The following is a 25,287-nucleotide window of genomic DNA, read 5'->3' as shown; positions in this document are numbered from 1 at the left end:
CAAAGGACATCGTCAACAAAACAAAAGGCATCCTACAGTATGGGAGAATATATTTGTAAATGACATATCTGACAAGGGGTTAACATCCAAAATATATAAAGAACTTACACACCTCAACACCCAAAAAGCTAATAACCCAATTAACAAATGGGCAGAGGATATGAAGATACAGTTCTCCAAAGAAGAAATTCAGATGGCCAACAGACACATGAAAAGATGCTCTACATCACTAATCATCAGGGAAATGCAAATTAAAATCACAATGAGATATCACCTCATACCAGTTAGGATGGCCAGCATCAAAAAGACTAAGAACAACAAATGCTGGCGAGGATGTGCAGAAAGGGGAACCCACCTACACTGCTGGTGGGAATGTAAGCTTGTTCAACCATTGTGGAAAGCAATATGGAGGTCCCTCAAAAAACTAAAAATAGAAATACCATTTGACCCTGGAATCCCACTCCTTGGAATAAACCAAAGAATACAACTTCTGAGAGGGGGCGGAAGATGGCGGCGTGAGTAGAGCAGCGGAAATCTCCTCCCAAAACAACATATATCTATGAAAATATAACAAAGACAACCCTTCCCAGAATAAAGACCAGAGGACACAGGACAATATCCAGACCACATCCGCACCTGAGAGAACCCAGCGCCTCGCGAAGGGGGTAAGATACAAGCCCCGGCCCCGCGGGAGCCGAGCGCCCCTCCCCCCAGCTCCCGGCGGGAGAAGAGCAGGCAGAGCGGGAGGGAGACGGAGCCCAGGGCTGCCGAACACCCAGCCCCAGCCATCCGGGCCAGAGCACAGGGCCCTCGATTCTGGGAAAACAGGGCAGCAAGAACAGTGAGCAGGCACTGGAGGCTGGGCGACAGAGGACATAAGAAAAGCGCGCGACAATTTTTTTTTTTTTTTTGCTTTTTTGCTGCTTTGTTTTGGCGAGCGCTTTTTGGAAGTCTTAAAGGGACAGGGACCCCAATATTAGGGAAACAGGGCAGAAAGACCGGTGAGCAGAGGCCTGAGGCTGGCACCGGAGAATAAAGAAAAACGAACGACCACCTTTTTTTTTTTTTAATTAAAAATTTTTTTTTTTTTAATTAAAAAAATTTTTTTTTCTTGTTTTTTTTTGTGGTCGTTGTTTTGTTTTGGCGGGTGCTTTTTGGAAGTCTTAAAGGGGCAGGGCGGGTCACTTAATCCAGAGGTAGGGAATCCGGGATCTCTGGGCACCCTAACCCCTGGGCTGCAGGGAGCAGGGAGGCCCCTTACGGAGATAAATAGCCTCCCAGCAGCTCCTGCTCCAACGCGACTCCACCGTTTTGGAGTAGCTGCCCGAGCCAGGCCACGCCCACAGCAACAGCGGAGATTAACTCCATAGCAGCCGGGCAGGAAGCAGGAACCCTATCTGCACGCAGCTGCGCAGCACAAGCCACTAGAGGCCGCTGTTCTCCCAGGAGAGGAGGGCCACAAACCAACAAGAAAGGAAGTCCTTCCAGCCGTCACTCGTCCCAGTTCTGCAGACTATTCCTATCACCATGAAAAGGCAAAGCTACAGGCAGACAAAGATCACAGAGACAACACCAGAGAAGGAGACAGACCTAACCAGTCTTCCTGACAAAGAATTCAAAATAAGAATCATAAACATGCTGACAGAGATGCAGAGAAATACGCAAGAAAAATGGGATGAAGTCCGGAAAGAGATCACAGATGCCAGAAAGGAAATCGCAGAAATGAAACAAACTCTGGAAGGGTTTATAAGCAGAATGGATAGAATGCAAGAGGCCATTGATGGAACTGAAATCAGAGAACAGGAACGCATAGAAGCTGACATAGAGAGAGACAAAAGGATCTCCAGGAATGAAACAATATTAAGAGAACTGTGTGACCAATCTAAAAGGAGCAATATCCGTATTATAGGGGTCCCAGAAGAAGAAGAGAGAGGCAAAGAGATGGAAAGTATCTTAGAAGAAATAATTGCTGAAAACTTCCCCACACTGGGGGAGGAAGTAATCAAACAGACCACGGAAATACACAGAACCCCCAACAGAAAGGATCCAAGAAGGGCAACACCAAGACACATAATAATTAAAATGGCAAAGATCAAGGACAAGGAAAGAGTGTTAAAGGCAGCTAGAGAGAAAAAGGTCACCTATAAAGGGAAACCCATCAGGCTAACGTCAGATTTCTCAACAGAAACCCTACAGGCCAGAAGAGAATGGCATGATATATTTAATACAATGAAACAGAAGGGCCTTGAACCAAGGATACTGTATCCAGCACGACTATCATTCAAATATGACGGTGGGATTAAACAATTCCCAGACAAACAAAAGCTGAGGGAATTTGCTTTCCACAAACCACCTCTACAGAACATCTTACAGGGACTGCTCTAGATGGGAGCACTCCTAGAAAGAGCACAGCACAAAACACCCAACATATGAAGAATTGAGGAGGAGCAACAAGAAGGGAGAGAAGAAAAGAATCTCCAGACAGTGTATATAACAGCTCAATAAGCGAGCTAAGTTAGGCAGTAAGATACTAAAGAGGCTAACCTTGAACCTTTGGTAACCACGAATTTAAAGTCTGCAATGGCAATAAGTACATATCTTTCAATAGTCACCCTAAATGTTAATGGGTTGAATGCACCAATCAAAAGACACAGAGTAACAGAATGGATAAAAAAGCAAGACCCATCTATATGCTGCTTACAAGAAACGCACCTCAAACCCAAAGACAGGTACAGACTAAAAGTCAAGGGATGGAAAAACATATTTCAAGCAAACAACAGTGAGAAGAAAGCAGGGGTTGCAGTACTAATATCAGACAAAATAGACTTCAAAACAAAGAAAGTAACAAGAGATAAAGAAGGACACTACATAATGATAAAGGGCTCAGTCCAACAAGAGGATATAACCATTCTAAATATATATGCACCCAACACAGGAGCACCAGCATATGTGAAACAAATACTAACAGAACTAAAGGGGGATATAGACTGCAATGCATTCATTCTAGGAGACTTCAACACACCACTCACCCCAAAGGATAGATCCACTGGGCAGAAAATAATTAAGGACACGGAAGCACTGAACAACACAGTAGAGCAGATGGAACTAATAGACATCTATAGAACTCTACATCCAAAAGCAGCGGGATATACATTCTTCTCAAGTGCACATGGAACATTCTCCAGAATAGACCACATACTAGGCCACAAAAAGAGCCTCAGAAAATTCCAAAAGATTGAAATCCTACCAACCAACTTTTCAGACCACAAAGGCATAAAACTAGAAATAAACTGTACAAAGAAAGCAAAGAGGCTCACAAACAAATGGAGGCTTCACAACACGCTCCTAAATAATCAATGGATCAATGACCAAATCAAAATGGAGATCCAGCAATATATGGAAACAAATGACAACAAAAACACTAAGCCCCAACTTCTGTGGGACACAGCAAAAGCAGTCTTAAGAGGAAAGTATATAGCAATCCAAGCATATTTAAAAAAGGAAGAGCAATCCCAAATGAATGGTCTAATGTCACAATTATCGAAATTGGAAAAAGAAGAACAGATGAGGCCTAAGGTCAGCAGAAGGAGGGACATAATAAAGATCAGAGAAGAAATAAATAAAATTGAGAAGAATAAAACAATAGCAAAAATCAATGAAACCAAGAGCTAGTTCTTCGAGAAAATAAACAAAATAGATAAGCCTCTAGCCAGACTTATTAAGAAGAAAAGAGAGTCAACACAAATCAACAGTATCAGAAACGAGAAAGGAAAAATCACGACGGACCCCACGGAAATGCAAAGAATTATTGGAGAATACTATGAAAACCTATATGGTAACAAGCTGGGAAACCTAGGAGAAATGGACAACTTCCTAGAAAAATATAACCTTCCAAGATTGACCCAGGAAGAAACAGAAAATCTAAACAGACCAATTACCAGCAACGAAATTGAAGAGGTAATCAAAAAACTACCAAAGAACAAAACCCCCGGGCCAGATGGATTTACCTCGGAATTTTATCAGACATACAGGGAAGACATAATACCCATTCTCCTTAAAGTTTTCCAAAAAATAGAGGAGGAGGGGATACTCCCAAACTCATTCTATGAAGCTAACATCACCCTAATACCAAAACCAGGCAAAGACCCCACCAAAAAAGAAAACTACAGACCAATATCCCTGATGAACGTAGATGCAAAAATACTCAACAAAATATTAGCAAACCGAATTCAAAAATACATCAAAAGGATCATACACCATGACCAAGTGGGATTCATTCCAGGGATGCAAGGATGGTACAACATTCGAAAGTCCATCAACATCATCCACCACATCAACAAAAAGAAAGACAAAAACCACATGATCATCTCCATAGATGCTGAAAAAGCATTTGACAAAGTTCAACATCCATTCATGTTAAAAACTCTCAGCAAAATGGGAATAGAGGGCAAGTACCTCAACATAATAAAGGCCATCTATGATAAACCCACAGCCAACATTATATTGAACAGCGAGAAGCTGAAAGCATTTCCTCTGAGATCGGGAACTAGACAGGGATGCCCACTCTCTCCACTGTTATTTAACATAGTACTGGAGGTCCTAGCCACGGCAATCAGACAAAATAAAGAAATACAAGGAATCCAGATTGGTAAAGAAGAAGTTAAACTGTCACTATTTGCAGATGACATGATACTGTACATAAAAAACCCTAAAGACTCCACCCCAAAACTACTAGAACTGATATCGGAATACAGCAAAGTTGCAGGATACAAAATCAACACACAGAAATCTGTGGCTTTCCTATATACTAACAATGAACCAACAGAAAGAGAAATCAGGAAAACAACTCCATTCACAATTGCATCAAAAAAAATAAAATACCTAGGAATAAACCTAACCAAAGAAGTGAAAGACTTATACTCTGAAAACTACAAGTCACTCTTAAGAGAAATTAAAGGGGACACTAACAGATGGAAACTCATCCCATGCTCGTGGCTAGGAAGAATTAATATCGTTAAAATGGCCATCCTGCCCAAAGCAATATACAGATTTGATGCAATCCCTATGAAACTACCAGCAACATCCTTCAATGAACTGGAACAAATAATTCAAAAATTCATATGGAAACACCAAAGACCCCGAATAGCCAAAGCAATCCTGAGAAAGAAGAATAAAGTAGGGGGGATCTCACTCCCCAACTTCAAGCTCTACTATAAAGCCATAGCAATCAAGACAGTTTGGTACTGGCACAAGAGCAGAGCCACAGACCAATGGAACAGACTAGAGAATCCAGACATTAACCCAGACATATATGGTCAATTAATATTTGATAAAGAAGCCATGGACATACAATGGCGAAATGACAGTCTCTTCAACAGGTGGTGCTGGCAAAACTGGACAGCTACATGTAGGAGAATGAAACTGGACCATTGTCTAACCCCATATACAAAAGTAAACTCAAAATGGATCAAAGACCTGAATGTAAGCCATGAAACCATTAAACTCTTGGAAGAAAACATAGGCGAAAACCTCTTAGACATAAACATGAGTGACCTCTTCTTGAACATATCTCCCCGGGCAAGGAAAACAACAGCAAAAATGAGTAAGTGGGACTATATGAAGCTGAAAAGCTTCTGTACAGCAAAAGACACCATCAATAGAACAAGAAGGATGCCAACAGTATGGGAGAATATATTTGAAAATGACACATCCGATAAAGGCTTGACGTCCAGAATATATAAGGAGCTCACATGCCTCAACAAACAAAAAACAAATAACCCAATTAAAAAATGGGCAGAGGAACTGAACAGACAGTTCCCCAAAAAAGAAATACAGATGGCCAACAGACACATGAAAAGATGCTCCACATCGCTAATTATCAGAGAAATGCAAATTAAAACTACAATGAGGTATCACCTCACACCAGTAAGGATGGCTGCCATCCAAAAGACAAACAACAACAAATGTTGGCGAGGCTGTGGAGAAAGGGGAACCCTCCTACACTGCTGGTGGGAATGTAAGTTAGTTCAACCATTGTGGAAAGCAGTATGGAGGTACATCAAAATGCTCAAAACAGACTTACCATTTGACCCAGGAATTGCACTCCTAGGAATTTACCCTAAGAATGCAGCAATCAAGTTTGAGAAAGACAGATGCACCCCTATGTTTATTGCAGCACTATTTACAATAGCCAAGAATTGGAAGCAACCTAAATGTCCATCAATAGATGAATGGATAAAGAAGATGTGGTACATATACACAATGGAATACTACTCAGCTATAAGAAAAGGGCAAATCCAATCATTTGCAGCAACATGGATGGAGCTGGAGGGTATTATGCTCAGTGAAACAAGCCAAGCGGAGAAAGAGAAATACCAAATGATTTCACTTATCTGTGGAATATAAGAACAAAGGAAAAACTGAAGGAACAAAACAGCAGCAGAATCACAGAACTCAAGAATGGACTAACAGGTACCAAAGGGAAAGGGACTGGGGAGGATGGGTGGGTAGGGAGGGATAAGGGGGGGAGAAGTAGGGGGGTATTAAGATTAACATGCATGGGGGGGTAGGAGAAAAGGGAGGGCTGTACAACACAGAGAAGGCAAGTAGTGATTCTACAACATTTTGCTATGCTGATGGACAGTGACTGTAAAGGGGTTTATAGGGGAGACCTGGTACAGGGGAGAGCCTAGTAAACATAATATTCGTCATGTAAGTGTAGATTAGTGATAGAAAAAAAAAAAAAAAAAGGGCAGTTCCTGTGTGGTAACCTCCAACGAGTTCTACACAAGGGTATAAAGGGCATATAAAAGTGTAGGCAAAGGGTCTGTTTGTGTTTATACAGAGGATCAAAGCCTAATTGGGCTACCCTGAAAATGAACTAAGATACGATATGAAAAAGAACTTCCAACATCTGCACTCTCTGGAAGACTCATGCCAGAAGATGATCATCAAAAAACCCCAACAAAGATCCACGCACTGCTACAGCTGTAGATGCACTCATCCCACCAGTTCCTGGACTTGCCATGGGAATGAGGAAGGAGATATCTAAGCTGGCCTGGGCATACAGTAAAACAACAAAATTGGACTGGATCTATACTGTTGGAACTCAACCAAGAATTTGGAGAAGTGCAAATTGTAGCGCTCCAAAGTCTTACAACTACAAACTATTTATTGTTAAAAGAACATATGGCATGTGAACAGTCCCCAGGAATGGGTTGTTTTAATTTGTCTGATTTCTCTCAGACTGTTCAAGGTCATTTGGACAATATCCACCATATCATAGATAAGTTTTCACAAATGCCTAAGGTGCCTAACTGGTTTTCTTGGTTTCACTGCAGATGGCTAGTAATTACAGATATGCTTTGGTTATGTAACTATACTCCTATTATGTTAATGTGTGTGTGCAATTTAAGTAGTAGCTTAAAACCTATACATGCTGAAGTTACTCTACAAGAAGATATATCAAAGAAATAATCAATCTTCCCATGTTTTCTTCTGCCTGCTACTTCTATAGCTTTTCTTCTTCCTTCCTAATTACAACCCTTAAATAGAATTCGTGCCTCATATCAAATTTACCGAGTATCATAATTCTTCCAAGTGGTAAAGATACCTCAAGACAAATGCTGGGCATAGAAGCCACAGGGCATAAATATGCAAAGAAGTAAAAAGCTAACTTTTTCAAACAATAAGGCTTCCCTCTCACTTACCAACTTCACATTTCCCTGTATGGCCCCGGAAGATGACTGGTTAGCCAGAGACGGGTAAGATTCCTCAAGGGAGGAACAACCTAAGACAGGCACAGTCGCAGGGGGGCCATCAGGTGAGAAATTGGGGATCAACAGAGGTGAGGCTTAGAACCTCACCCCCCCGTTCTGAGAGAAATCTTCTGCATACGTGGATGTTTTATTGCCCTGGTCTAGCTTGGATTAACACATAGTCTACAGGCACACACCTGATCATCTACATGTGCTGTCTTACAACACTAAACTATGTTTTCTACCTTTATCTTGTATCTACCTACCACTTCAGCATTTTATTAAAAATAATAATAATAAAGAGAGAAATGTGGTATCCACATATAAATCAAGTATAAAAACCAAATGAATATTCATATTTGAACTGACTGTTTATAGTTCATAATGCATGAGCAAAACCGAAAGTTTCTGTGATGACTGCCCTTGTACTGTTCACTGTGTAACTTATTCATTATGTAAGAATTTGTTCTACATGTAAAAACTTGTTTGTTATGCCTCAGAAGATTGGAGACTGACAAAAATTAGGCTTGGGGTGGAATAATGACTGTGCATTGAGCATTGACTCCCCTATACAGAATTTTATTGTCGTTAACAACCATTTGATCAATAAATATGAGAGATGCCCTCACAAAAAAAAAAAAAAAAATATAGCATAAGGAATATAGTCAAGATATTGTAACAGCTTGGTAGGGTGATAGCTGGAACCTAGAATTATGTATATAAATGTTCTACCACTGTGTTGTACACTTGAAACTCATGTAATGTAATACTGTATGTCAACTACCCTTCAATAAAAAGTAATTATTAATAAAAAAAAAAAAAAAAAAAAAAGAATACAACTTCTCAGATTCAAAAAGACATATGCACCCCTATGTTCTTTGCAGCACTTTTTACAATAGCCAAGATATGGAAGAACCTAAGTGTCCAACTGTAGATGAATGGATAAAGAAGAGGTGGTACATATATATAATGGAATACTATTTGTCCATAAGAACGAAACAAATCCTACCATTTGCAACAACATGGATGGAGCTGGAGGACATTATGCTCAGTGAAATAAGCCAGGCAGAGAAAGACAAGTACCAAATGATTTCCCTCATTTGTGGAGTATAACAAGGAAGCAAAACTGAAGGAACAAGATGGCAGCTGACTCAGAGACTCCAAGAAGGAGCTAGTGGTTACCAAAGGGGAGGGGTGTGGGAGGGCAGGTGGGGAGGGAGAAGGGGACTGAGGGGTATTATGTTTAGTACACATGGTGTGGGGGATCACGGGGAGAACAATGTAGCACAGAGAAGGGACATAGTGGATCTCTGGCAACTTGCTGCACTGATAGACAGTGACTGCATTGGGGTATGGGTGAGGACTTGATAATATGGGTAAATGTAGTAACCACATTGTTTTTTCATGTGAAACCTTCATAAGAGTGTCAGTCATACCTTAATAAAAAATCATAAAAAAATGGTTGGGGGAGGAAGCAGGGTGCAGGACTTGGGACACTTCCCTTAAAGGGACAGAGTAAGAACATTCCTAGGGTAGTAATAAGGATTGTGAGGAGGGGCCTGGTTCCTGATCTTTCTGAAGGTAATCCAATAATACTCCTACTCAATTTCTTATCTACCAAAGACAGGTTTTAATATCCTGCAAGCCAATTAAGGGATAAAAAATATATAACCTTTTATATACAGCTACTGTGGTCAGACTGGTTGCTGGGTTTAGTCGATTAAGATCACTGAGCTAATTAAGGCCTCTTAAAATTATTCGTTCATGCTGAGTGTTGTCTCCTGGAAGAATAGTGCCTGCCCATGCAAAATCACACAGTAAACAAAGTTAACATTGAAATTTCCTTCCTCCCACTTGTCTGCTCTGTCCCTGTGCCCAGACTTTACTCACACTTCCCATCTCCCTAGTACTCTCACATCCTGTGTCTCCTCAGGACCTCATACTGGTGCTCCTGCTGGGTCTGCTCCTGGCTGTGTCATGTCCAGCCCTTTCCTTTCCACCTAACCCCCATTTAAATGTACATGGCCTTGGTCTCATGATCCCAGGACCATTTTTTGTTAGAGTTTATCTGATGACCTTTGCTTTCCAAAATTGTACTACTACTGTTTTTAGATTTTAGTAGATGCAACTTGCAGGGGAATTAAAAGGAGTTCCTTGGCAAAGTAAGTTTGTAAAGTCCTGCATACTTGGAATTTCAGGTGCTACAGTGAGTACTGATGGGTAGTATTTGGCACAAAGATTCTTGTGATGCAATTCAAATTATTTTTGGTTACTTTCTGCTCTGCTCAACTAAGCCATAGTCTTGGGATAATTTGAGTACTTCTTTCTGTTGCCTTTGGTAAAAACTGAGGTAAAATTTGGGTAAGCTCAGGGCTCTTATTTTAGCAATTTCTATGTCCATTTTGTCCAGATATTGTTTTGAGAAATGAAATGACCTTCTTTTCCCATCAGTGCACTAACTTAAAGCCACTCAACATTTAAAAAATGGTTGATATTGGATTTTTTTGTTGTTATAGGCACTGTGGGTCAGGAGCAGGGCTCTTTAATAATATGATCAGATGACTAAATTGCAATCTCCTTCCATTCAGTCCTTTGCTAATGAAAATGTTTCTGCTTACCTAGGAGCTGGGGTATTTGAGAAATTATATTTTAAAGTGCTTATAAATAAGAAGATGCCTTCTGGAAAGCCTCAAAATGAGGTCACAGACCTGAAGGAAATGTACACTGCCTTAGAAATTTAGGCTGTCAAATGGAATCTGGAGAGAAAATGGGGTCAATTTAGTTTCCTCCCTCCCTTCCTTTCCTCTATGTGACCAGAGTACAAGGTACCTCTCTTTTTCATATTCTCTCATTCTCTCTCTGTTTTCATCTCTCTCTTTTTCTGTCTGGATGCCAGCCCTTCTCCCCCCATAATATAGATATTTATCAGTTCTCTGGTCTAATAACATTTTAAAAATCAAACCTCCTTTTCATCTTTGATGATAGCATTTAAGTTGTTAACTTGGAAGGAGAATCTCCTATTTTCACCAGTTCAGTCTATCAAACAGTTGAAATGGGTATGATTGGAGGCCTCTTTCTACTTAGACCTTCTCCTTCCTTTGCTTTTGTTGTGTGTGAGTAGAGATACAGATATCTTCAATGAGCCAGTCTGTAAATCCAGCATAATGATGTCTGAAATACAGAGTTTGGGAGTACCACAGAAATCATTTGAACAGTTTTATCAAACTTACTTATTTAATCATACACTGATTACAGCGGTTTTAGATAATGCTAGAGCAGAAACCTGTTTTTGAAATCCCAAGCTTCTTAAGTATGCTACATATATGTACCTTTTAAAAATTCCTTACTAATGAGGATACATAATTGAAGCTTAACTTTATAATTTTTAAAATTATTTCTATGATTTATATCACTCTCAGAATCATTGTGATGACTGTTTCTTCTCAGAATACTAAGTGTCATGCTCAGCATGGTCTAGAATTCAAAAATGTTAAATTATTATTCTAGTGCTTCTTCTAGTTAAATGATTTTAATTAAGAAACTCCCTAAATCCTGTATTTCAGACACCACTGTGCTGTATTTATACATTGGCTTAACGAAAATATTCTCATCTCTATTTACATAACAAAAGTTATCTCATTTCTGAGCAATACGCAATTATAACTCCTGTCATTTCCCTCAGAAGGTGGAATTCTTGGTCTATCCAGAGCTACTTCTGTTCTGATTCTAGGCATAATTTCCTTGGTCATGTTAACTTATTCAATTCCTCTTAACCACTTGGCTGGGCTTCACCAAGGATGGTGTCAGCAAAGGAATGGAAAAAGAAACAGTGCAGAGACTCACACAAATGCTGCAATCCGAGGTAATTTCCCAAATCCTCCAGAAGACATGCTGTGTCATCTCAAAGGGCAGGGAGTTTTTCCCAAGTAGCAATGGTCACTAGTAAGATAAGTTAAAGATTCCGGAATATGTGTGTTTATCTATTTTGGCTGTGATAATGTCATGAGGAAATCAATAGATCTGTACTACCCCAAGTAGTTCATAACCGTTCATGCTTAATGAAATCACCTTATTTGTAATTCAGGACCACTCTGAGTGTTCCATCTTTGTAAATAAAACTTATCTCAATTTTTTTCCCTTCTATAACTTCCCTCAGGGCAGACCTAGGCAATGATTTTTTCTGCCCCTATTTACTGGTTAGTTCTTTTTCTAGCAGTTTTCTAATTATAATATGAATAGCATTAAGGGGGAGTCCCCTAAACTGGGGCAACTTGAAAGCACTTCTTGTGGAATACAGGCACACCTCAGAGGCACTATGGGTTCAGTTCCAGACCACTGCAACAAGGCAAATATCATAATAAAGCAAGTCAAATTAATTTTTTGGTTTCCCAGTACATATAAAAGTTGTATTTACACTATGCTGTAATCTGCTATGTGCACAATACCATTTTGTCTAAAAAAGTGCTTACCTTAATTAAAAAATACTTACTGTTAAAACCTGCTAACCACATCTGAGCTTTAAGTGAATCATAATCTTTTTGCTGACAGTGGATCTTGCCTCAATGTTGATGGCTGCTGACTGATCAGGGCAGTGGTTGCTGATGGATGGATCAGCTGTGGCAATTTCTTAAAATAAGATTCCAATGAAGTTTGTCACATTGATGGACTCTTCTTTCATGAATAATTTCTCTGTAGCAAGTGTTGCTATTTGATAACATTTTACCCACAATAGAACTTCTTTCAAAATTATACTCAGTCCTCTCAAACCCTATTGCTGCTTTATCAACTAAGTTTATGAAATATGCTAAATCTAAACTGTTGCTTGTCATTTCAACAATCTGCATAGCATCTTCATCAGGAGTAGATTCCATCTCAAGAAACCACTTTCTTTGCTCATCTGTAAGATGTGGCAACTCCTCAGCTGTTTAAGTTATAGATTGCAACAATTCAGTCACATCCTCAGGCTCTACTTCCAATTCTAGCTCTGTTGCTATTCCACACCATCTGTAGTTACTTCCTCCACTGAAGTCTTGAACCTCTCAAAAAGTCATGCATGAGGATTAGAGTCAACTTCTTCTATACTCCTATTAATATTAATATTTTGACATCTTCTCATGAATGTTCTTAATTGGCATCTAGAATGGTGAATTCTTTTCAGAAGGTTTTCAGTTTACTTTGCCCAGATCCATCAGAGGAATCACAATCTATGGTGATTATAGCCTTAGCGATCTGTTTGTTAATAATAAGTCTTGAAAGTTAAAATTACTCCTTGATCCATAGGCTAAAGAATGGATGTTGTGTTAGTAGGGATGTAAACAACATTCATCTCATTGTACATCTCCATCAGAGCCCCTGAGTGACCAGGTGCATTGTCAGTGAGCAGTAATATTTTGAAAAGAACCTTTTTTTTCCTGAGCAGTAGGTCTCAATAGTGGGCTTCAAATATTCTGTAAATCATATTGTAAACAGATGTACTGTTATCCAGGCTTTGTTGTTTCATTTACAAAGCACAGACAGAGTACATTTAACATCATTCTTTTGGGCCCTAGGATTTTTGGAATAGCTTTAACAAAAGTCACCAGCTGCATTAACCCCTAACCAGAGAGTCAGCCTGTCCTTTGAAGCTTTGAAACTAGGCATTGACTTCTCTCTAGCTAAGGAATTTATCACTATGAAAGTCCCAGATGGCATCTTCTTCCAATAGAAGTCTGTTTAGTCTACATTGAAAATCTGCTGTTAGTATAACCACTTTCATTAATTATCTCAACTCGATCTTCTGGACAATTCGCTGTAGCTTCTGTGTCAGCACTTGCTGCTTCACCTGCACTTTTATGTTATGGAGATGGCTTCTTTCCTTAAATGTCATAAACCAACATGTGCTAACTTCAAATTTTCCTGCTGAAACTTCCTCATGCCTCTCAGTCTTCATTGACTTGAAGGGAGTTAGGACTCTGCTCTGTACTAGGCTTTGGCCTAAGAAAATCTTGTGGCTGGTTTGATCTTCTATCCAGGCCACTAAAACTTTCCCCATATTACCAGAAAGGCTATTTCACTTTCTTACCATTTGTGTGTTCCCTGAAATAGCACTTTTAATCTCCTTCAAGAACTTTTCCTTTGCACTCACAATTTGGCTAACTGTTCAGTACAAGAAGTCTTGCTTTTGGTGTATCTCAGCTTTCAACATGCCTTCCTCACTAAACTGAATCATTTCCAACTTTTGATTTAAAGTGAGAGATGTATAACTCTTCCTTTCGCTTGAATACGTAGAGGCCATTGCAGGGTTGTTAATTGGCTAATTTTAATATCGTGTGTCTCAGGGAATAGGGAAGCCTGAGGAGAGGGAGAAAGACAGGGAATGGATGGTCAGTGGAGCAGTAAGAAAACACACACATTATCAAATACATTTGCTTTCTTATAGGGACAGTTTATGGTTCCCCAAAACAATTACAGTAGTAATATCAAGGATCACTAATCAGAGATCACAGTAACAAATATAATAAACAAATATAATAATGAAAATGTTGATATGTGAAAATTACCAAAATGCAACATAGAGGCATGAAGTGAACAAATGTTGTTGTAAAAATGGCACCAGTAGACTTTCTGGAGTCAGGGTTTCCACAAACCTTCAATTTACAAAAAACGCAGTATCTGGAAGGCTTCAAGTGAAGCACAGTAAAATGAGGTATGCTATAGAATCTCAGAAGGGTCTTCTACTCTATTTAGATGAACCTCAAATCTATTTATCCCATCTTGTGGATTAAAGAATACAAACTGTGTTCTATCTCCTCCTCTTTTTACTGCCTGTATTTCCAACATGTCTAGTGAAATAATTATCTTAACATGTTCTGTTTTTACTAATAAAGATGAGTACTTTTCTCTTCCCCAGTTGGATGGATTTTCCTCCTAATAAGTACCACTCAGTAGACACTACAGAAGAACAGTAATTATCATGAGAAACACTCTTCAGGTTTTGATACAAAGACCTTAAGTATTAGGAGACATTAACATATATTCCACTAAAGAGCTTTATGAAAAATAAAACATATAGTCTCTTAGAGATTCACCATATAAAATACTTTATTAAAGACTCTAGGAAAGCTTACAATAGAGAAACCTGTTTAATTTTATTCATTCTTGCATTTAGAAAACCTATGTGAGCACATTGTACCCTCTATTTAATCATATGCAATAGCATTGAATGAAACAAGCATATGGTAATTATTATTCTGTTATCTATTAACAGAGGTGGTTTTAGAATAGTTCTGCCACCTACTACTTGTGTTATTTCACTTGCTTAACCTTTCTGTGCCTCAGTTTTCTCTCAAGTAAAGTGGAGATTTGTTTCTGACTTCATAGGGTTGACATAAACAATGTATTAGTTAGGGTTCTCCAGAGAAACATAGATCATAGGATGTGTGTGTGTGTGTGTGTGTGTAAAACAGAGAGAGAGGTAGGGAGAGAGGTTGACAGATTTATTATAAGGAATTGACTCATGCAATTATGAAGTCTGAGAAGTGACAAGATCTGCAGTTGGCAGGCTTGAGACCCTAGAAGAAGCAATGTTTGAGTATGAGTCTCAAGGCTAGAAAAGACTGATGTTCCAGTTCAGTTAAGAACAGTCAGGCAGGATGAGTTTCCCTCTTACTCAGAACTTTGTTCTATTCAGGTATTCAATGGATTGAATGAGACCCACCCACATTAGGGAGGGCAATCTGCTTTACTTAGTCTACCAATTCAAATGCTAATCTAATGCAGAAACACCTTTATAGATACACCCAGGATTATGTTTGGCCAAATATATCCATGGCCTAGTAAAGCTGATACATCAAAGCTGATCATCACAAGGACCTAATGAGAAAATATGGGCAAATGCTTTGTACAATGCCTGAAATACAGTCAACAATAGAGAGGATATTGGATACCATAATATGAGCATCACCACTATCATCACTGTTATTGTTCTCTTGAAGATTATTGGTTTCCTATTCTCAGAATCTTTTCAACTTCAAAGAAAACCCTTGACTAATGAGGGAAGAAAGCTAGCAGATAAATATTCTCCTCTTTCTTTCCTTGATTGGAAAGTCCTGAAGCTCATTTTACATGGTCCTTCAGAGGGTCTCCAGCAAGATAGAATCCTTGTCCATAGCAGCAACCAGCTTGAAAGCTCATATTTGAATTGGTATTCCCAATTCTGCATCTTATCTCCTATTCCTTGGGATCATTTGCTAAAATAAACTCTTGCTTGCAAGCTCTAGTCTCAGGCTCTGTTCCCTTTTGCAACCCAAGCTAAGACAAATAGCAAAATGTCAGGAAAAGAACTGATAAATAATTTTCTTACAGTCACTACAATAAAGATGCAGAATTTTACAGTACCACATGCTAAATGACTTCAACGTACAAGAAAATTTTTCAAGTAGCTTTCAGTCCTTTAAGAGTTATGCTTTTTTAACAAAAGTCATGGCAATCTATAACAAAACTCCTTCAAGAGCAGAGGAGAAAAAAACTTGTGAACAAAAAACCCTGGCTATTCACACGTGGTTAGAGCAGACATATTTATAAAAATGAGAAAGAGTTGTGTTTACAGGTTTTGTATGAACCTGTGGTTTCTCAAATTGATAAAAGCTCTGTCTTTGAAGTCTGATCTTTGAATAATTGTGGACAGAGGCTGAAAATTTTCACAGTGTATGTATTAGTCCTTTTTCTAAGGCAGAAGCCAGTCTGGCATGGACTGATATGGATTTGTATGGGGATGGCATCTGAATACAGAGTAAGATCAGTGGATTGCACACAAATTGAATGAAAAAGAAATAGAGGACTCAAATAAAAGCCACTAAAGATGTAGGCTTTTACCAATGTTCTCATGAAGGGATATTGGCAACAGAGGACATCAGACTCACCAACTACATATTATTTTTGCTATATGCATATTAATGAAACATATATAATTCATCGCAGAGTTTTACTTTATTTTTTTTCAGTTGCTGCTGCTTTTTAAATTTTTTTAAAGATGCAAGTTAAAAGAAGGCTCCCAGATTTTTTTAGGGTTAAATAGCTGTACAAATGAGCCTCCAAGTGATAATGGATATCATGAAACTGGTGCCTGAGAAGGTAAGTGGTCCCTTTCCATATAATGCCTGACCACAGCTTATTCCTGCCAGGGTGTGCCACATCATACATGGCAGTGAATGAGAAAAGAACACAATGCGGAACTATTCTCTACCAGTTTTTGTGCTCTTCTGGAGGTTAAGTAAATGTAGTACAATTTTTTTCTTTAGGAGACAAGTGATCTGTTGCACAGTTAAAAAGCAGCTGATCAGGAGATTGGGTTGAAAGCAGTGGAACAGAAAGTGACTGGAAGCTATAATTTTTCTCTTCAGATTCAGGTTTCTGAAACTGCTTACTGGTATCTGAGGAGGACACAAAAGATGTGAGAGGATGAAGAATGGGAAAAGGGATTTTTAAAGAAAAAGTGTAATTGGAGAAAAATTGAAATTCATTTAATGCAATAGTAATGCTGAGACAGGGACCATGGGCTTAGAGTAGAGTGAGGGCCTCCGGAAAAAGGCAAGGCAAGATATTTACAGTCAAAGCAATGTAACAATGTATATTCCTTATAGAAACTCTGTGTTCAGCATTATGCAACGTCAAGGTCACACTAATTCTCGAGGGTAAAGATACTAGACTAGGAATATAGACATCTTCGGTGATAGCAGTTAAAGGTCGAAAGGCCAGGAGCAACTGCCTGGAATGTTTGAGTGTTCCCCAAGGGTATCTCAGCATAACCCATGACTTCACTGTGAACAGCCCTGGCAAACAGACAACCCAGCCCACCTTGAGGGCAGGGCAGGTGGTACAAGTCCGCACCCTAAGCCCTCAGTTCCCCCAAATCCTCAACTGCCTATAAATCCCCTAGACAACGCACCACCCCAGGCTCTCTTGTCCCCTCCTGGCATGAGCCAGGAGCTCTTTCCTCTCACTTTATTTCTAAATAAAAGCCTCTGCCCTGGCTCTCCTACCTTGAGTGTTTGTGAAGCTCATTCTTCGGCTTCATGAACAAGAACCCCGGCATCAATGCCATTTTCTCTTTACCCTTAAACTTCCTCTGAGGTCTCCCCCTCCTCTTTTATTTCATAGTCTCCTTTCTCTTTGCTAAATACCTTCTTTTTTCTCTCTTTAAGACTAAGACTGAATTAAATTGTCCTGAATTGCATGAGAAAACAGCCATTTTCTGCTACAGTATTGTGTACAAATGTGTTCTCTAAACAAGATGGGATCTTCCATATGACTTTAAAACAATTTATTTTCTTTTGAATTCTTTTGTGATGATTATTCAATTGCATAAACAATACATGCCAATGTAGAAAATATAAGAAGTTACCTGTGATAATGATAATGATAACCTCTTTCAAAATTTTATAATTTCTCCCTCAGTCTGAGGGGTGGCATATGGAGGTGGATGTTTGAAGAGTGGTTCACAGACTGTCCCCAAAATAGTTGGAGTACTTTTTAAAAATGCAACTTCATAGGCACTCCTCAAATCTCACTGAATCTGAATTCCTGGAGAGTGGGTCTTGGCGGTTATTCATTTTTAGTTAAGTGAAGCAGGAATGATGTGCACTAAAGTTTGAGAATCACTGCTTCAGGCTTTTTTGGGGGTCAGGAGGGAGCACAAATAATTTTAAAAGAAAACTGATCTGGGCTCCCTGTTCTGAGTATTTATTCTGGCCAATACTTCTTTGGAGTGCTTGAGAGGAACAAAGTACCACAGACCACAGGCATATTAGATATATAATGTTATGGTCTTTGCTTTGGAGACAGTCTTTTAAGCTAGATCTCTGTGCCTGCTGCGAGGAAGAACTTCCGCATGCTGAGTTCTCCTAGGAGCTGTGGGGAAACGTTTCTTCGGTTCTGAAGTGACTTCCCCAAAGCACAAAGAGCTGACCAGCACCAGGGCCAGGATTAGAACCGAGGTTCTGGGGTATCTCTCTCTAGTCTCTCCATTACCTCTCTCTAGTCTCTCCATTTCTCTGGTATCAATGTCATGCTTTTCCTGTTTATGAGGTTGTTTTGCTCATTCAAGGAGTGGTCTACTAATCCTAAATTTCCAGGAGAGGAAGAAATAGAGTAACAGACTACCCTGCCAAAGGACAGAGTTAAATTCTTCCACTTCTTTACACAGAACACGTTTCTGCCCTTTTATTATCAACTTATTGAGGCAAACGTGCTGTCCTTAGGTCACCCACATAGCATGCATTTTATAAGAGTAGTTTCAATTTTTCAAGTATTTGTGTACATAATTTATTTTGCAGGGTATTCTGATCTGGAGGCAGGTTAAGTGGTTTTTGTTGTAATTGTTCTTGTTATAGTAACCGTATTTCAAATACAGCACCCTTCCCATTCCTTTGAATAAGTGTGTGGAGTGAGAAAACGTCTCCCCTGAGTAATTTGTTAAGTGTTTTCAGAGTGGGTGCTCTATGATAAACGTAGCCTCACTCCCATCAGATAAGAACCTCTTTTGTTCTTGGTACTTAATCTGTTTTGTACAAATATTGTATGAATATGTTTTAATCAGTGGTTTTTATCACCAAAACCGCTAATAACAATTGTTTACCCACTGTTGGCAAATTTGAAAAAAATATTTAAAAAAATGAAAAACCAAAACTTGAAAACTTAGAATTTCCTGCTAAAGAATTATCATTTTTATAAAAGTTTAGTTTTATATGAGAGAGACTCCTGAGCACTCTAAAATTTTTAGCCCTTCCTTATTTCAAGTAAAATATCTGGATAGAGACAATTTAGCAGTATGAGAAAAGTCTGTTTACCTAACTTTTAGGCACACAGGTAGAATTTATGAATAGGAGAGGTTCTCCCTTGCAGCAGGAATATTTTAAATTGCATAAGATAAGTAATTGTATTTTTTATTTACTTGATAAATGAAAAGTAATCCTGAATTATATTAACTTGCATAGTAACATTCTTCACAAATTTAACAAATAACACACAATTGAAAGAATATTGCTATGTGGAAAGTCCATGTGAAAATGCTGGTACCCCAGTGACAAATATCTAGGGCTTCGACCATACTGGGGACTTCTTTTTCTTCTGGATTTTGCATCTGTTTGTAAACTGGATTTCTTTCTTCTCAATGGATTTTTTTCTTATTATGTTGTCTTTTAGACAATGAAGAAGTAAAAGGCTTGCAGCACATGAAAGACAGGCTCAGTTGCTCAAGGTTATTCAGAGGCAGGAGAAAAGAACACTTTTAGAAGACTAGGAAATTTATTTTTTATTAGGGTAGCATTTCCTGAAGACAATAATATTAAAAAATTTTTCTGTATTCTATTAAGCATCTGTTACCACAATAATGCAGTGTAACTATCAACCATGAAAATTATCTCTGGCATGCAATAATAAACATTTATTTTTTCCTTATGTTTTCAAGTTGTCTGGGGTTCAGATGATCTAAGGCATGCAGCTCATTCTTCTGGAAACTGGCTATTCAAGACATGTTCTTTCCTTGGCAATAGCAGAGACACAAAGTGACAAGCCCCAGTTGAGAATATTCCAAGGCTCTGACTGTGACATCCACTGAAAGTCCCATTGGCCAAAGAAGTCCTATGGCTAAGCCCAACATCAACAGGGGTAGAAATGTGTAATCCTTTCATAAAAGTTTTGTGTGTGTCTACTTACTGAATAGTAATATGATCGTCTACACTTCTATTCTCAAAACTTACCCAAACCTCTTCTAATATTAGCTTAGTCGTACTCTGTGGAACCACTGAGGGAACAAATAGCCTTCCTCTGGCTGAACAAAATTTCAAAGTACCTTCAGTTCTTTGAGGCCATCAACTTTTAGAAATGTTTAAGGAATTCTGAATGGCAAAGAGTAAGCTTTTAATGTGGCAACAGTTGTAGAGGTAATAGTTTATAGAAACCGCCCTAGGGATTTATCCCCATGAAAGAATACTAGAAAGGGTCTCATAGATCTAGGCTACTAAAAATAATGTACAGAAGTGGTAGATAATGACTGAATCTTTGACTCAGTTCTCAAATCTCCCCGGACAATATATAAATTCAGAAGCTACTGGAGAAATCAACACTCAACTGAAATACTCTTGTTGTAAATACAACTGTGTGGGGAATTATTACCAAATTTGAGTTGTGTTTTTGTGGAAAGTGCACTGAATTCACCTGATGTGGGCTCAATTCCTGATCTTGCTGCTGTCTTAGCATGTTGCCTTATTCACTTTCGGAGGTTCCATTTCCCAATCTATAAAATATAACCCTTAATGCCTACCTACCTACCTAACAGAATGTGGCAAAAATAAAATGAGATAGTGGATGTAATTGTGGAGACATTTACATAGCATGAGCTCTAGAGTCTGCTTGGGTTGAATCCTTTCTTTACCACCTACTAAATGACTGACTGTCCAGTTGTCGCTCTGAGTTAGTTTCCTAGGGCAGCCATAACCAAGTATCATAAACTGGACGACTTGAAACAACAGAGAAGTATTCTGTCATTGTTCTGGAGGCCAGAAGTCTGCAATAAGGATGTTAGCAAAGTTGGTTCCTTCTGGGGCTCTGAGGGAGAATCTTTTCCTTCCCTCTCTTCCAGCTTCTGGTGGTGCCAGCAATCCTTGGCTCAATGGTTTGTGGCAGCATAACTCTAGTCTCTACTTTCATTTTTACATAGTGTGCTTCCCTATGTCTCTTGTTTCTGTGTGTCTTCCTTCTTAGGGCACTGGTTAAATTGGATTTCAGGCCCACTCTAATCCAATATGACCTCATCTTCTAATTCTATCTGTAAAGAACCTATTTCTAAATAAGTTCACATCCAAAAATATTGGGGGTTAGAACTTTAGCATATCTTCTTGAGGTACAGTTCAACCCACAACAGTCTACTTACTTTTCACTCAACAGAGAACATAATTCAGCTATGTTTTCTGCCACTTTATAACAAGGATCACATTTCCTTTAGTGTCCAATAGCGTGTTATTTCCTTCTAAGACATCACCAGAAGCGTCTTTAACATCCATATCTCTATGATTCTCCAAAACCGATTTTCTTATCTTTAGAACAAGGATTATAATATCCACATTTGGGGATTATTGTGAAGATTAAATGCAATAATCCATGAAGAATACATAGCCCAGGAAATAGCACTTCACAATGGTAGTGAGTTGACTTTTACTTACTAAGTTGAACCATGTAAAGTTGATATGGTTTATATTAATAAAAATAATATGGGATTGCCGTTTTTATAAGTCAAGACAGTCAAATTTCAATAATTCTGTATGGGTTAACCTAATACTTTATAATAAATAAAATGTTGATGTACCAAGATAAAGTATCCTGATTAAGCCATGGTATTTTCTTCTTGAAAAGTATCCCCAGGAAAGCTATTTTCAAGGTAAAACTAATTATTACTAGTTTTATATAATTATTATATAATTGGATTGTGCAATTAGATCATTATACTGATGCTTTATTACACTACATTTAAAAACAAGTGAAATTAAACTTTTTTGCTTATTGGTATATTTAGTGAAGAAACATAAAGCATACATCCAGTATATTATTTAACGATTAGTAATATCTGTCACTGAATCAGAGGCTTCTTAAATTAAACATATATTTAATTAGGGTGAAAGCTGGAGAGGAGAAAGAAAAATTAGGGTGAGCGCTGTCACCACTTCTACCCGGTTGGGAGTAGAGTCCTTTCACACTTGGGTTGTCATCATTTTTTTTTTTAAACTAGAATTCAGATGGTGAAAACAAATAACCAAAACAATTTGTACATTACTTTTCCAGGTGGTCCATTAGATTTTTTTATTTTATGGAGGTTCTCCCCAGGGGAAAGGAGAGCTACCATTAGTATAAAAATCCAATGCTACTGAAATTTTCTATGGAGGTAGTGATGCATATGGAGCGATTAGAAAAATTAAAGTGTTTTCCTCAGTGTCCCTTAGGCAGCAGTGCAGGTAAGAAAACAGAAATTGAAGTAGAGAGTGTAAAAATGTAAGGGATGAAGCATATCAGAATAAGATCTGTATTTATTTAAAGGTTTGTAAGAGAGCCAATCAGAAGGGTGGGTAAGTAGTGCTAAGAATCTTAAGAGATTACTTATTTAACATAGAAAGCTTGTAAAGCCTATGCAGAATGGATGGAAGGAATGGAAGACATCTAAGGCCCTACACAGAGCACTATGAAGAATCAAAAAACTGTTTCTTGACTCTTTTTGATGCGCTCGTTGACTAGTGCACCTTCTGCATGTAACAGGGTCTCAAAAATAAACCTTGTTGAACTAATGTGAATAATGAAATGGGAAAATGTTAATCTGACTCATGACAAACTTCTCAGAGATTTTGAAGATGAAAACTCGCCATCCTAGTTTCAAAGCAGGTAACCAGAGCTAGAAGTAGGATTGCATAGTAGAAAAGATCTGCATTAAGACTCAGACAGATTTGAGTTTCCTTTCCTAAATTATGTATGACCTAGTCTACTTACTGGTTCGGCTACTGACAGGATCCTCAGTGAAATGGGTGAGTCACATCTTTCAATAACTTGGCTTTATAATTCAAGACAAGAACACATCTCTTTTACTTTATTTTTTTTTTAGATAATTATTTTTTATTGAAGGGTAGTTGACACACAGTATTACATTGGTTTCAGGTGTACAACACAGTGATTCAACATTTACATACATGATAATTCTAGGTACCAGCTATCACCATACCAAGTTGTTACAATATTTTGACTATATTCCTTATGCTATACATTACATCCTGGTTACTTATTTATTTTACAATTGGAAGTGTGTACTGTCTTTTTTTTGTGAGGGCATCTGTCATATTTACTGATCAAATGGTTGTTAACAACAATAAAATTCTGTATAGGGGGGTCAATGCTCAATGCACAATCATTAATCCACCCCAAGCCTAACTTTTGTTAGCCTCCAATCTTCTGAAGCATAACAAACAAGTTCTTACATGGAGAACAAATTCTTACATAGTGAATAAGGTACATGGTGAACATTACAAGGGCAGTCATCACAGAAACTTTCGGTTTTGCTCATGCATTATGAACTATAAACAGTTCAAATATGAATACTCATTTGATTTTTATACTTGATTTATATGTGGATACCACATTTCTTTATTATTATTATTATTTTTAATAAAAAGCTGAGGTGGTAGCTAGATACAAGATAAAGGTAGAAAACATAGTTTAGTGCTGTAAGAGAGCAAATGTAGATGATCAGGTGTGTGCCTGTAGACTATGTGTTAATCCAACCTAGACAAGGGCAATAAAACATCCACTTATGCAGAAGAATTCTCTCAGAATGGGGGGGTGGTTCTAAGCCTCACCTCTGTTGATCCCCATTTCCTCACCTGACGGGCCCACTGCGACTGTGCCTGTCTTAGGTTGTTCCTCCCTTGAGGAATCTTACCTGTCTCTGGCTAACCAGTCATCTTCCGGGGCCATACAGGGAAATGTAAAGTTGGTAAGTGAAGGAGAAGCCTTATTGTTTGAAAAGGTTAGCTTTTTACTTCTTTGCATATTTATGCCCTGTGGCTTCTATGCCCAGCATTTGTCTTGAGGTATGTTTACCACTTGGAAGAATTATGATACTCGGTAAATTCAATATGAGGTACGAATTCTATTTAAGGGTTGTAATTAGGAAGGAAGAAGAAAAGCTATAGAAGTAGCAGGTGGAAGAAAACATGGGAAGATTGATTATTTCTTTGACATACATTCTTGTAGAGTAACTTCAGCATGTATAGGTTTTAAACTACTAATTAAATTGCGCACACACATTAACATAATAGGAGTACAGTTTACGTAACCAAAGCATACCTGTAATTACCAGCCATCTCCAGTGAAACCAAGAAAACCACTTAGGCACCTTAGGCATTTGTGAAAACTTATCTATGATATGGTGGATATTGTCCAACTGAACTTGAACAGTCTGAGAGAAATCAGACAAATTAAAACAACCCATTTCTGGGGACTATTCACATCCCATATGTTCTTTCAACAGTAAATAGTCTGTAGATGTAAGATTTTGGAGCGCTACAATTTGCACTTCTCCTAATTCTTGGTTGAGTTCCAACAGTATAGATCCAGTCAAATTTGTTGTTTTACTGTATGAACAGGCCAGCTTAGATATCTCCTTCCTCATTCCCATGGCAAGTCCAGGAGCTGGTGGGATGAGTGCATCTACAGCTGTAGCAGTGCGTGGATCTTTGTTGGGGTCTTTTGATGATCTTCTTCTGGCATGAGTCTTCCAGAGGGTGCTGATGTTGGGAGTTCTTTTTCATTTCCTATCTTAGTTCATTTTCGGGGTAGCCAAATTAGGCTTTGATCCTCTGTATAAACACAAACAGACGCTTTGCCTACACTTTTATACGCCCTTTATATCATTGTGTAGAACTCATTGGAGGTTACCACACAGGAACTGCTTTTTTTTTATCATTAATCTACACTTACATGGCGAATATTTTGTTTACTAGGCTCTCCCCTATAC

The sequence above is a fragment of the Manis pentadactyla genome, chromosome 2, assembly GCF_030020395.1.
Source record: "Manis pentadactyla isolate mManPen7 chromosome 2, mManPen7.hap1, whole genome shotgun sequence".
Taxonomy (NCBI): Eukaryota; Metazoa; Chordata; class Mammalia; order Pholidota; family Manidae; genus Manis; species Manis pentadactyla.
This window is presented reverse-complemented; position numbering follows the sequence as displayed.